Source organism: Macaca nemestrina, chromosome 4 (genome assembly GCF_043159975.1).
Source record: "Macaca nemestrina isolate mMacNem1 chromosome 4, mMacNem.hap1, whole genome shotgun sequence".
Lineage (NCBI taxonomy): Eukaryota > Metazoa > Chordata > Mammalia > Primates > Cercopithecidae > Macaca > Macaca nemestrina.
In genome coordinates, this window is record NC_092128.1 from 29,913,912 (window position 1) to 29,927,246 (window position 13,335).

Consider the following 13,335-nt stretch of genomic DNA (forward strand, 5'->3'; position numbering starts at 1 on the left):
TCGATGACTAGATTATCTTTAAAGGTCATTTTTAATCTCTAAAACTCTTTGGTTTTTCTTTCCCAGAGAGCTGCCTTAACTTTCCTCTCCCACTGGTTAGCAATAGCCTACAAAAACACTGAACTTTTAAAAAGCACATTAAACTGGGACTTACTCCCAGTACAGTGCTTGGAGTTTTCAGCTATACCACCCACTTCAATTCTGGAGTCTGGATGTTATACTGCTTAATTAGCTTAAACAGCCAGTACTGATTAAACACATGGAAAAATCTGCTGTAGACCTAATGGTGATAACTCTTGTGTTTCCCTTTTCTCACATATAAAGTTTGGGAACAGTGGTCTCAAAATATGGTCCAGAAAATACTGGAGGTATCCCTGGAGGGGGTGCTTGAGGTTAAAAGTATTTTCATGATAACAGTAAGATTATATTTGTTCTTTTCACTCTTATTATTTTATAAGTGTACAGTGGAGTTTTCCAGAGGATACAAGACATGTGGCAACATACCAGATAAGGCAAAAGCAGATACGAGAATCCAACAGTTTTTTACGAATTTGGCCATCAAAGAGATTTGCAGGAATATAAAACAATGCTTTTCTTCCCATTAAATGTTTTCTTGTTTTAGAAAATATCATTATTTTTCATGAAAATATTATTTATGTTAACATATAGTGGGATTATTTTCAATTTATTAATATTTAAATATTTTTAAATGTCTCAATTTTAAATAAATAACACATGGTGGGTTTACAGTTATTTTAAATCAATCAGCCATTCAATATTTTTAAATTATCAGGTTTAATTCATAACATTGTAAGTATTGATATAGATATAACCCACAGAGACAAAAACTCTTTGGGATCCTTAATTTTTAAGAGTGTGAAGGAGCCAGAAGTGGTGGCTCACCCCTGTAATCCCAGCACTCTGGGAGGTCAAGGCAGGTGGATCACTTGAGGTCAGGAGTTCGAGACCAGTCTGGCCAACATGGTGAAACCCATTTCTACTAAAAAATACAAACAATTAACTGGGCACGTGGTGTGTGCCTGTGGTCCCAGCTACTCGGGAGACTGAGGCAGGAGGATCACTTGAGCCCAGGAGGTGGAGGTTGTAGTAAGCTGAGAGTATGCCACCGCACTCCAGCCTGGGTGATGAGAGTGAAACCCTGTCTCAAAAAAAAAAAACAAAAACCAACTACCTTTCCTTCTCTCATATTTATATTTGTCTTTGAAAGCCAGGTAAAGGGAAAAAAGGAAAAGGCCAGGGCAAGTCTCATGGGGAGAAGTTTGAACCCGGGAGGCAGAGGTTGCAGTGAGCCAAGACTGCGCCACTGTATTCCAGCCTGGGCAACAGAGCAAGACTCCATATCTCACACACAAAAATTAAAAAATAAAAAAATAAAGAGTGTAAAGGGCCCTGAGACCAAAAAGCTTGAGAACTACCACTCTAAAATACCTATAATTCTAATTAATGCTCACATTACCATTTCATTTTATATTGTGTGGCCTCAATTCTTTGATTTTCACCCTCCAAAGAGAGACACTGTGACCTAAAACTAGTTGGTTTGATATAACTAAAATTTCTTTTTGGTGGAGGTTGGGGATAGGGAGGTGGTCCTGGTTTAAATACAGGATTTAGGCCAGGTGTAGTGGTTCATGCCCCTAATCCCAGCACTTGGGAGGCCAAGGTGGGCAGATTAATTGAGCTTAGGAGTTTGAGACCAGCTTGGGCAACAAAGAGAGACCCCTGTCTCTATATAAAACACAAAAATCAGCTGGGTGGGATGGCACAGGCCTGTAGTCCCAGCTACACAAGAGACTAAGGGGGTAGGATCGCTTGAGCCTGGGAGGTGAAGGTTGCAGTTAGCAAGGTGGAGGTTGAGATCATGCCACTGCACTCCAGCCTGAGTGACAGAGCCAGACCCTAGGAAAGGACAGGAAAGGACAGGAAAGGACAGGAAGGAAGGAAGGAAGGAAGGAAGGAAGGAAGGAAGGAAGGAAGGAAGGAAGGAAGGAAGGAAGGAAGGGAGGGAGGGAGGGAGGGAGGGAGGGAGGGAGGGAGGGAGGGAGGGAGGGAGGGAGGGAGAGAGAAAGAAAGAGAGAAAGAAAGAAAGAAAAGAAAGAAAGAGAAAGAAAGAAAGAAAGAAAGAAAAGAAAGAAAGAAAGAAGAGAAGAGAAGAGAAGAGAAGAGAAGAGAAGAGAAGAGAAGAGAAGAGAAGAGAAGAGAAGAGAAGAGAAAAGAGAGGATTACTGCTCATAACTCTAAAAAGGACATGAAGAACTTTAACAAGGTCAGTAAGAACATTTCCCTCCGGGGGAAGACTGGCAGTAAGTTCAACCTAAGTTCCTTTTTTTGTATCTTTTTTTCTTTTCCAACTTGCCAAAACTGAAATTTAGACTCCTCAATCCTGGTTCCCTGACACCATGGGAAGACTGGCAAAACAATCCTTCCTGGTCTGGGTAGGAGAAGCTGGTCATCTCAGGACACAAAGAGCTGTTCATTTCCTTGCCTGATGGATTCTCCATTGGGAATCTCTACACTCTGATCCCTGCCTAATTCTTCTAACAAAAACTTGAAGTTTAATTCAGTTCAACAAACTTGTGTGAACTCTTGCAAGAATGACTCCAGGAGGCCTCAGATAGGAGAGAAAGAAAAGAATGCAGCCCTAACCATAGCTGATGCTAGCTGTAAATACATCCATACATCCACACATCAGAGAGGCTACATACATAAATACACGAGGGAGGCCACAGATGGGAGAGAAAGCAAAGGCTGTAGCCCACAGCCTTTAGCATATGTAATACCTACATATGCTAACAGCTAGAGCTTGCTGTCCCAGCCTTATTAACTCCTGAGCAGCACTGGGCTCTTCTGTACCATGTCTTCTAATTTTTTATACTCCAAGATATTTTAACTAGATTTCACCTTTACAAAAATATTGTAGCAGAAAACAGAAATTCGCTTACCTTTCTAGGGCTGTAATTCTATAAATTAGTACAATAAAACCTGGATTATTCTAGTGTGCCAAAAATAAAGCTCTAGAAACTAATGATTTCATTTTCAATTTCTTAATACATTTTTCTAGTTTGAAAAAAAAATTTAAAATTTTTTTCATTTCCACTCCTTTTTAATTAATCAACAATTGCATACTGAACATAGAGAATAAAGAGAAAGCAGGAGTGAAAGTCACAAGCTAGAATTCTCCAAGGGATTCCTCATCTTCATACTCCCATATGTGAGAATCACATTGTCTCAGGACGGCCCCCAAAAAACTATTCCAAGCTTTTTTTTTTTTTTTTTTTGAGACAGAGTCTCAACTCTGTCATCCAGGTTGGAGTGCAGCAGTACAATCTTGGCTCACTGCAACCTCTGCCTCCTGGGTTCCAGCAATTCTCCTGCCTCAGCCTCCCAAGTAGCTGGGATTATAGGCACACGCCACCATGCCCGGCTAATTTTTTTATTTTTAGTAGAGAAGGGGGTTTCACCATGTTGGCCAGGCTGGTCTTGAACTCCTGACCTTAGGTGATCCGCCCACCTCAGCCTTCCAAAGTGCTGGGATTACAGGCGTGAGCCACCACGCCTGGCCAACTAATTATTCCAAGCTTTTTCCATCCCACCTACAGGTGAAATTTCCCTATTCCTCACGCTTGTCCTTCCTCTCTAAGAAGACAAGCAAATCCCTTCATCTTAACTACAGAATTACTCTCTGCTCACAATCAACCCCAGCCTCATACCTTTCTTTCCTTTATTACTTCCACTAACAGAATCAGCTAGGATACATTCCTCCTACCCCAGGAAGTCCTGGAAATCAATTATTTATAATAAAAGAGTACTCACATTATTCATTAACCAGGCAAAAGGATAGTGCTTTCTTTTTAAAAAATGACTCCATTGTAGAAAGATTTAAAGATATTAAAATTTTTTAAATAGCTGGATTTTGATTTTGTTTTTTAAAGCCTTAGGATATAAAAAGTTTCTTTATTCTATTCCTGGATGGGTTTCTTCCCTAAGGTCACAGATCAAATCAAACGAGATAGGTAGACTGGTTTTAAATTTTAAAAATGACCACCTGATGCTATTTGGAAGCTAATATGAAAAGAGACAGTGATGCTGAGTTCAGACTTCAGGGCCTGCGGTACAAAAAGTACTATACTGTTTTATTCACACAATCATAGAACATATTAAACTTCTTTTTTTTTAATACATAAAAAGCAAAACACAAGCAATTACCAAAAAACACCTAAAATATAAAACTTTAGTCTCTCAAAATGATGGAAGAGAAGAAGGTGAAACTTAATTTTAAAGTCCAGAAAATTTCTATCAGTACCTCATCTTTGGCAAACATATCTATTTAGTGTATATGTTTATCCTGAAACATTTCAAGCACCTAAGAAGTATTTAAAATAATGGATTTCCATTTCTAGTCAATATGGAATAACAAGTATAAGATTTACCTACCTGCCTGAAACAAACAAAAAAAGCAGAGAAAATACATGAAATGATGGTTTCAAAGACACTGCACATTAGGCAATGAAGAACAGCGATCCCTGAGAGACAGAAAACAAGTGAAGTAAGTTCTGTGAATGCTTCCACTCACTGCCTTGAGAATATTTCCAAGGTGCTGTTTAATGAAGGAGGAACCCAAGTAGAGCTCAGGGGCTACCTTAGTTGAAGAGATGGAGCTGAGAGTCTGGGAAGGCCAAGGCAGAGAGAGTGTGCAGGATGGAGTGCTAGAAAAGGGGCTGCACGTTGGGAGCACCTGGAGCTCTGCAGTGGGCTCCTCTTAAGTACTCAGTGGGGTACTGACCAGTGAGTGCATGTAGGAACTACTCAGAAACTAGAGGGAACACTAACTGGCACTCAAACAGAACAAGAACAATGCCTGTTCCCACCAGGCAAACTGGAAAACTCCATAATTAACAGGGCACGAGGCAGGGTCTTGAGGAATAACTATCCTAGATGGAAAACTGCTCTGGCCCCACCTAACAAATCTTTTTTTTTTTTTCCTCCCCCTCTTCTCTCTCTGTTTTTAAAACAAATCTTAAGGATTCAACTGTACTAATAAATTAACTGTGACACAGAACAAATTTTTAAAAATCCAGTACCTAAAAAAGGTAAAATTCACAATGTTTAGAATCCACAAAAATCTATCAAACATGGAAAGAAGAAAAAATGACCCATGAAGAAGAAAAAAATCAATCAACTAAAGCTAACAGAATTGACATATATGTTAGAATTAGCAGACAAGGGAATTTAAAAAGTTATCCCATATTCAAAAAGCTAAGTAGAAACATGGGAGAAAGAAAACAAGGCCTAAATTCAACTTCTACAGATAAAAAGAATAATGTCTAATATGAAAAATGCATTGGATAAGACTGACGGCAGATCAGACAAAACATAAGAGATGAGTGAACTAGAAGACACATAATAAAAACTATCCAAAATAAACCAGAGTGGAAAAAGAATAAAAATACCATGAGTGAATTCTGGAAACACTTGAAGCAGTTTAACATACATGTAACTAGAGTTCCCAGAAGGAAAGAGAGGAAAGATAGGGATATTTAAAGAAATAGTGGCCAAATTCTTTCAAATTTGATATTGACAATAAACTCATAGATCTAAGATGCTAAATGAATCATAAGAACAAAAAACACAAGAAAAATGCACCAATAAAAGAAAAATATTTTTTTCTAGTGCATATAAAAAATTTACCAAGATAAGCCATATTTGAGGCCATAAATCAATCCTCAATAAATATAAAAGAATTAGAGTCATACAAAGTTATGTTCTCCAACCATAATGGAATTACATTAGGAATCAACAAAGGAAAATATCTGCAAAACTCCCAAATATTAGGAAGTAAACTAATATACACCTAAGTAACTGGTGGGTCAAAGAATAAATCAAAAGGGAAATTAGAAAGTGTTTTGAACTGAATGAAAATGAAAATATATCAAAATTTGTGGAATGTTGCTATAGCAGCACTAAAGGAAATGTATAACACTAAACACTCCTATTAATAAAAGAAGGTCTCAAATAAAAAACTCCAGCTTCCATTTCAAGAATCAAGAAACATGATCAGGCACAGTGGCTCACGACTGTAATCCCAGCACTTTGGGAGGCCGAGACAGGTGGATCACTCGAGTACAGGAGTTCGAGACCAGCCTGGGCAACATGGCAAAACCCCATCTCTAGAAAAAATACAAAAATTAGCCAGGGATGGTGATGCCAGGCATGTAGTCCCAGCTATTTGAGAGACTGAGGCAGAAAGATCGTTTGAGCCCAGGATGCGGAGTTTGCAGTGAGCCGAGATCACGTCATTGTACTCTAGCCTGGGTGACAGAGGGAGACCCTGTCTAAAAAAAAAAAAAAAATCTAGAAACAGAAGAACTAATAAAACACAAAACAATCAGAAGAAAGAAAATAAAGATCAGAAGGAAATCTATAACAACTCTTCTAGAACACTGAAAAGAAGAAATATTTCCTACCCCATTTTATGATGTCAGCATTCTCCTAATACCAAAGCCTTGCAAAGACCTAAAGAAAATTGCATACTAATAACTCTCATGAACATAGATGAAAAAATATTTTTAAAATTTCAGCAAACAAAGCCCAGCAATATATAGAAAGAATACATCACAATCAAGTGAAATGTATCCTAAGAATACAAGGTGAGTTTAACATTTAAAAATGAATCAATGGGCTGGGTGTGGTGGCTCACGCCTGTAATTCCAGCACTTTGGGAAGCCAAGGTGGGCGGATCATGGGGTCAGGAGATCAAGACCATCCTGGCTAACACCGTGAAACCTCATCTCTACTAAAAATACAAAAAATTAGCCAGGCGTGGTGGCATGCACCTGTAGTCCCAGCTACTCGGGAGGCTAGGTAGGAGAATCACTTAGACCCAGGAGGCAGAGGTTGCAGTGAGCCGAGATGGCACCACTGCACTCTAGCCTGGGCAACACAGAGAGACTCTGTCTCAAAAAAAAAAATCAATGTAACTCACCATGTTAACAAAATTAAAAAGAGCATGTAATCATTCATTTCAGTAGATACAGAAAATGCATTAGACAAAATCTACCAGACATTCCTGATAAAAACTGTCAGAAAACTAGGAATACAAGGAAACTTTGTCAACATGATAAAAGGGATCTAGAAAAAAAAAAAAAAAACAGCTAATATCCTACTTATTGGTGTCTACTCTCACCACTTCCATTCGACATTGCATGGGATGATCTGAAAGTACAATAAAATAAGAACTTAAAAAATATCTAGACTAGAAAGCAAGTCGTACTGTCTTTACTCACAGTTGACAAAAAACTGCCTCAGTTGAAAATCTGACGGAATCTACAAAAAAGCTACTAGAACTAAAACAAGAATTTAGCAAATTTAGGGCCGAGCGTGGTAGCTCATGCCTGTAATCCCAACATTTTGGGAGGCCGAGGCGGGTGGATTACTTCAGGTCAGGAGTTCCAGATAAGCCTGGCCAACGTGGTGAAACCTCATCTCTACTAAAATACAAAAATCAGCTGGGCATGGTGGTGGGCACCTGCAATCCCAGCTACTAGGGAAGCTGAGGCAGAACTGCTTGAACAAAGGAGGCAGAGGTTGCAGTGAGCTGAGATCGTGCTACTGCACTCTAGCCTGGGCAACAGAGCGAGACTCCGTCTCAAAAAAATAAATAAAAAGAATGTAGCAAACTTAAAGACTATAAGATCAATTTATAAAAGTCAATTGATATTTCTGTATATTAGCAAAGAGCAACCATACTGTCAGATGCATTAGAACCAAAGCGACTCCATCTTAAATAGAGGCTGGGTAAAATGAGACCTGCTGGGCTGCATTCCCAGGAAGCTAGGCATTCTTAGTCACAGGATGAGATAGGAGGTTGGCACAAAACACAGGTAACAAAGACACCGCTGATAAAACAGGATGCGGTAAAGAAGCCAACCAAAACCAAGAGGTGCCTCTGGTTGTCCTCACTGTTATATGCTAACGACAGTGCATTAGTATGCTAAAAGACACTCCCACCAGTGCCAAGACAGTTTACAAACACCATGGCAACATCAGAAGTTACCTTAAAAGGAAGGGGACCCCTTAGTTGTGGGAAATGCCTCCCCTTTTCCTGCAAAACTCATGAATGAATAATCTACCCCTTGTTGAGCATCAAGAAATAAGTACAAAAATAGCCAACCAGCTGCACTCAGGCTGCTCTGCTTATGAAGTAGCCATTCTTTTATTCCTTTACTTTCTTAAACTTGCATTCACGTTACTCTGTGGACTCACCACAAATTCTTTCTTGCATGAGATCCAAGCATCCTCTCTTGGGGTCTAGATCAGGACCCCTTTCCAGGGTAATAACAAAAACATGAAACATGGAACATGAAACATCGATACACTGGACAAAAGATGTGCAAGACCTATTGAAAACTATTAAACACTGGCTGGGAGGCCAGGGCGGGAGGATCACCTGAGGTTGGGAGTGAAAGACTAGCCTGGCCAACCTGGTGAACCTCATCTCTACTAAAAATACAAAAATTAGCCAGGTCTGGTGGTGTGCGTCTGTAATCTCAGCTACTCGGGAGGCTGAGGCAGGAAAAAAAAAAACTATCAAACACTTCTGAGAGAAATAAAAGATGTCCACAAGATGGTATAGATATGCCATTCACAGCCAAAAGATTCAATTGTTAAGCTATCAATTCTCCCCAAATGCAGATTCAATACAATTCCAATAAAAATCCCAGATGCTTTGTTGTAGAATCTGACAAACATTCTAAAATTCATATGGAAATGTAAAGGACACAGAAGAGTCAAAACAACTTTGAAAAAGAAAAACAAAGTTGGAGGACTACCTCTATCAGTTTTTAAGACTTATAAAAACTATAGCTATAAAAATAATGTGGTAGTTGTGTCGTTAGACAAACAGATCAATGGAACAGAAGAAAGTCCAAAAATATACCCACACATCTACAGACAACTGATTTTCAACAAAGGTGCAAGAGCAATTCAGTGGAGAAAAGACAGTCTTACCAACAAATGATGCTGCAACAATTAGATATTCATACGCAAAAAAAAAAAAAAAATAGCTTCAATACAAACCTTGTACCATATACAAAAATTACTCAAAATGGGCCATTGGCACAAAATGTTAAACCAGAATTATAAAGCTTCTAGAAGAAAACATAAGAGAAAATTCTTCTAATCTTGGATTGGACAAAGATTTCTTAGATATGACACCAAAACTACAAGCCATAAAAGAGCAAATTGATAAATTGGGCTTCATGAAAATACAAAGATTGTGCTCTTCAAAAGGCATTGTGAAGAGAATAAAAAAAATAAGCCACAGACTGGGAGGAAATATTTGCAAATCATCTATCTGATAAAGGACTTATATCTAGAATATATAAAGAACTCTCAAAACTCAATAACTGGAAAATAAACAACCCAATTAATTAAAAATGGTAAAAAGAGGCTGGATGTGGTGACTCATGCCTGTAATCCCAACACACTGGGAGACTGATGTAGGAGGATCACTTGAACCCAGGAGTTCGAGACCAGCCTGGGCAACACAGGGAGACCGCATCTCTAAAAAAATAAAAAATAAAATAAAAATGGTCAAAAGATTTAAATAGGTATTTTACCACAAGAGACATACAAATGACAAAAAGTACATGAAAAGATTCTCAGCATTAGTCATTTAAGTACATTAAAGACACAGTGAAATAATACTATTTTATGCTAATCAGAATGGCTAAAAATAAAGACTGACCACACCAAATGTATGGCTAAAAATAAAGACTGACCATACCAAATGTTGATGAGGATGTGGAGGAATTCAAACCTGGTGGGAATGTAAAATGGCAAAACCTCTTTGGAAAACAGTTTGGCAGTTTCTTAAGAATTAAACCATATACTTATATAATCCAACCATTACACTTCCAGATATTTAACAATGATGAACAAAAACATATCTCTATAAATGTTCACAGAAGCATTATTTATAATAGCCTCAAACTGGAAATAATCCAAGTGTCTGTCAACAGGTGAACGAATAAATCAAATGTGGTCTAACCATATGATCGTACTACTAAGCAATGAAAAAGATGGACCTTTGATCAATCAACACCATAAATAAATCTCAAAATAATGATGCTAAGTGGAAGAAGCCAGAACTACCCCGCTCCCCTCTCCCCAAAGAGTACATACTGTGTGATTTCACTTAAAAGCCTAGAAAATACAGACTCTGTTATTACATGAAGCAGATCAGTGATTGCCTAGGGATGAAACTGGGTGATAGAGACAGGAGAGGCCAGGCGCGGTGGCTCACGCCTGTAATCCTAGCACTTTGGGAGGCCGAGGCGGGCAGATTGCCTGAACCCAGGAGTTCGAGACTAGCTTGGGCGATGTGGCAAAACCCTGTCTCTACAAAAAAAAAAAAAAAAAATTAACTGGGTGTGGTGGTGCACGCCTGTAATTCCAGCTACTCAGAAGGCTGAGGCAGGAGAATTGCTTGAACCCAGGAGGTGGAGGTTGCAGTGAGCCAAGATCGCACCACTGCATCTAGCCTGGGCAATAGAGAGAGACTCTATCTCAAAAAAAAAAAAAAATAGAGAGAGACTTTAGAGGTAATAAATATGTTCTTTATCTTCATTGTAACAATAGTTTCATGGTTTTAGACATGTGTCAAAACTTTCCAAATTGTAACATTTAAATATCTGCAGTTTTTTGTATGTCAATTATACCCCTTTATAAAACTACTGTAAAAATTGCATCTGTGCCTCTTTTCAATTAGGTAGTATTTTACTTATTAATTCAAAATATTTAATGATTATAGGTCTCTTCAGGTTTGTATTCCTCCTTGAGTCAATTTTGGTAAATTATATATATTTTTCACAACGTTGTTCCTTTTATCTAAGTTGTACAATTTAGCACCATAGATTTGTTAATAATACATTTGTTATTTCATAATCTATGCTGTATTTGTAGATATGTCTTCTTGTTCAATCTTAGCAGTATCTGTAACTTCACTCTGTCTTGCTGATTAATCTTTGCAGGGCTTAGTCTTATTTTAATCATTTTTTTAGAAAACCAACTTTTGTTCTGTTAATTCTTTTATATCTTTATGGGTTTTTTCTTTATTTTTTTTTTGGAGACAGAGTCTTGCTCTGTTGCCCAGGCTGGAGTGCAGTGGCATGATATCAGCTTATTGCAACTTCTGCCTTCCAGGTTCAAGCAATTCTCATGCCTCAGCCTCCCGAGTAGCTGGGATTACAGGTGCCCACCACCATGCACGGCTAATTTTTACACTTTTAGTAGAGACGGGATTTCACTATGTTGCCCAGGCTGGTCTTGAACTCCTAACCTCAAGTGATCCTCCTGCCTCAGCCTCCCAAACTGCTGGGATTATAGGCATGAGCCGCAGTGCCCAGCCTGTTTTCAATTTCATTCGGTTCTGCTGTTATTTTTATTATTCTTCCCTTCTACTTTCCTTGGTTTTTATTCATTTCTTTTTAAAAATAACTTTTCAGTCAAATACTAAGACTGATAAATAAAGAGCTCTGTTGTTTTCTAATATAAGCATGTAAGGCTGTAAATTTCCCTCTGGCTTTTTTAAAGTTCTTTTTTTTTTTTTTTTTTTTTTTTTTTTTTGAGACGGAGTCTCGCTCTGTCACCCAGGCTGGAGTGCAGTGGCCGGATCTCAGCTCACTGCAAGCTCCGCCTCCCGGGTTCACGCCATTCTCCTGCCTCAGCCTCCCGAGTAGCTGGGACTACAGGCGCCCGCCACCTCGCCCGGCTAGTTTTTTGTATTTTTTAGTAGAGACGGGGTTTCACCGTGTTAACCAGGATGGTCTCGATCTCCTGACCTCGTGATCCGCCCGTCTCGGCCTCCCAAAGTGCTGGGATTACAGGCTTGAGCCACCGCGCCCGGCCTTAAAGTTCTTAATTAGTTTTTCTTACCCTCATCTTCTTTGTGATGATATAAATTTCCCTCTAAATGCTGCTTTAGTTGTAACCCATAATTCTGATGCACAGTATTTATATTATCATTCAGCTTTACTTATAATTTCCATTATTATTTTTTCTTTGCTCTATTAGCTACTTAGAAGTATGCTTTTAAATTTCCAAATATATGAAATTATTTTGGTTATCTTTTTGCTCAATTTCAATCTTAACTGAATTGAGTATGAGAATAGTCTGCATAATATCCATTCATTGGTTTTGTTGCGACTTGATTTATGAATTCAGTGTGTGTTCAATTTTTTAAAAACTCCCTAAAAAGAATGTATATTCTTATCTATTAGGTGTGGGGCTTGGTACATATCCAACAAATGAAGCCTGTTGGTTGTTTGTTCAAATCTTGTTATTTTCTCAAGTTTTTTTGTCTGACCATCAATTACTCAAAAAGACATGTTAAATTTCCCCATTTTATAGATTTATAAATTTATTCATATTTGTATCTATGTATTTTCTTCCTATATTCTATCTACATATTTTGTATTCTATCTATATATTTTAAGGCCACGCTATAGGATGCATACTGATTTGGAAAGAAGCTTAATTCTTCCTTTTACAATTTTTTTCTGATAATTTTTAAAACAAATAATTATTTTTGCCTTCAAATCAGTTTTGTCTACTATTAACCTGCTATACCAGCTTTCTTCTGGAATAGGTTTTTTTCATATCTTTATTTCCAATCTCTCTCATTCCTGATGTCTTGGATGTATTTCTTATAAACTGCATAGACTTGGATTATTTTCTATTCAGTTTGGCAATGTTCCAGTTATCTTTTTTTTTTTTTGGAGACAAGGTCTTGCTCTGTCGCCCAGGCTGGAGTGCAGTGGCACAATCTTAGCTCACTGCAACCTCTACCTCCCAGGTTCATGAGATTCTCCTGCCTCAGCCTCCCAAGCAGCTGGGATTATAGGTGCCTGCCACCATTACAAGCGTGCACCACCATACCTGACTAATTTTTGTATTTTTAGTAGAGACGGGGTTTCACCATGTTGACCAGGCTGGTCTCGAACTCCTGACCTCAGGTGATCCGCCTGTCTCAGCCTCCCAAAGTTCTGAAATTAGAGGTGTGAGCCACTGCACCTGGCCATGTTCCAGTTATCTATGGCTAAATTTAAAAACTATTCTAAATCTTAGTAGTGTTAAACAATAATCATTTTATTATTCTCATGATTCTGTGGGCCAGAAATTCTGGCAGGGCACAGCAGAGACAGCTTGTCTCTGAATGACAATGTCTGGGAACTCAGGTGGGGTGCCCTGAAAGGATGAAGATGGCTGAGATGTCTTAACATGGGCCATAAGTCTGAAACCTTGGCTCTTCTCCAGGTG

At 38.4% G+C, this 13,335-nt stretch overlaps 1 protein-coding gene across 5 annotated transcripts in view; it reads right to left on the minus strand.

The window, feature by feature from the left end:
* Positions 1-13,335, minus strand: part of LOC105471408 (adenosylhomocysteinase like 2) — a 212,411-nt gene that overhangs the window by 148,779 nt on the left and 50,297 nt on the right. The gene's annotated exons all lie outside the window — the stretch shown is intronic.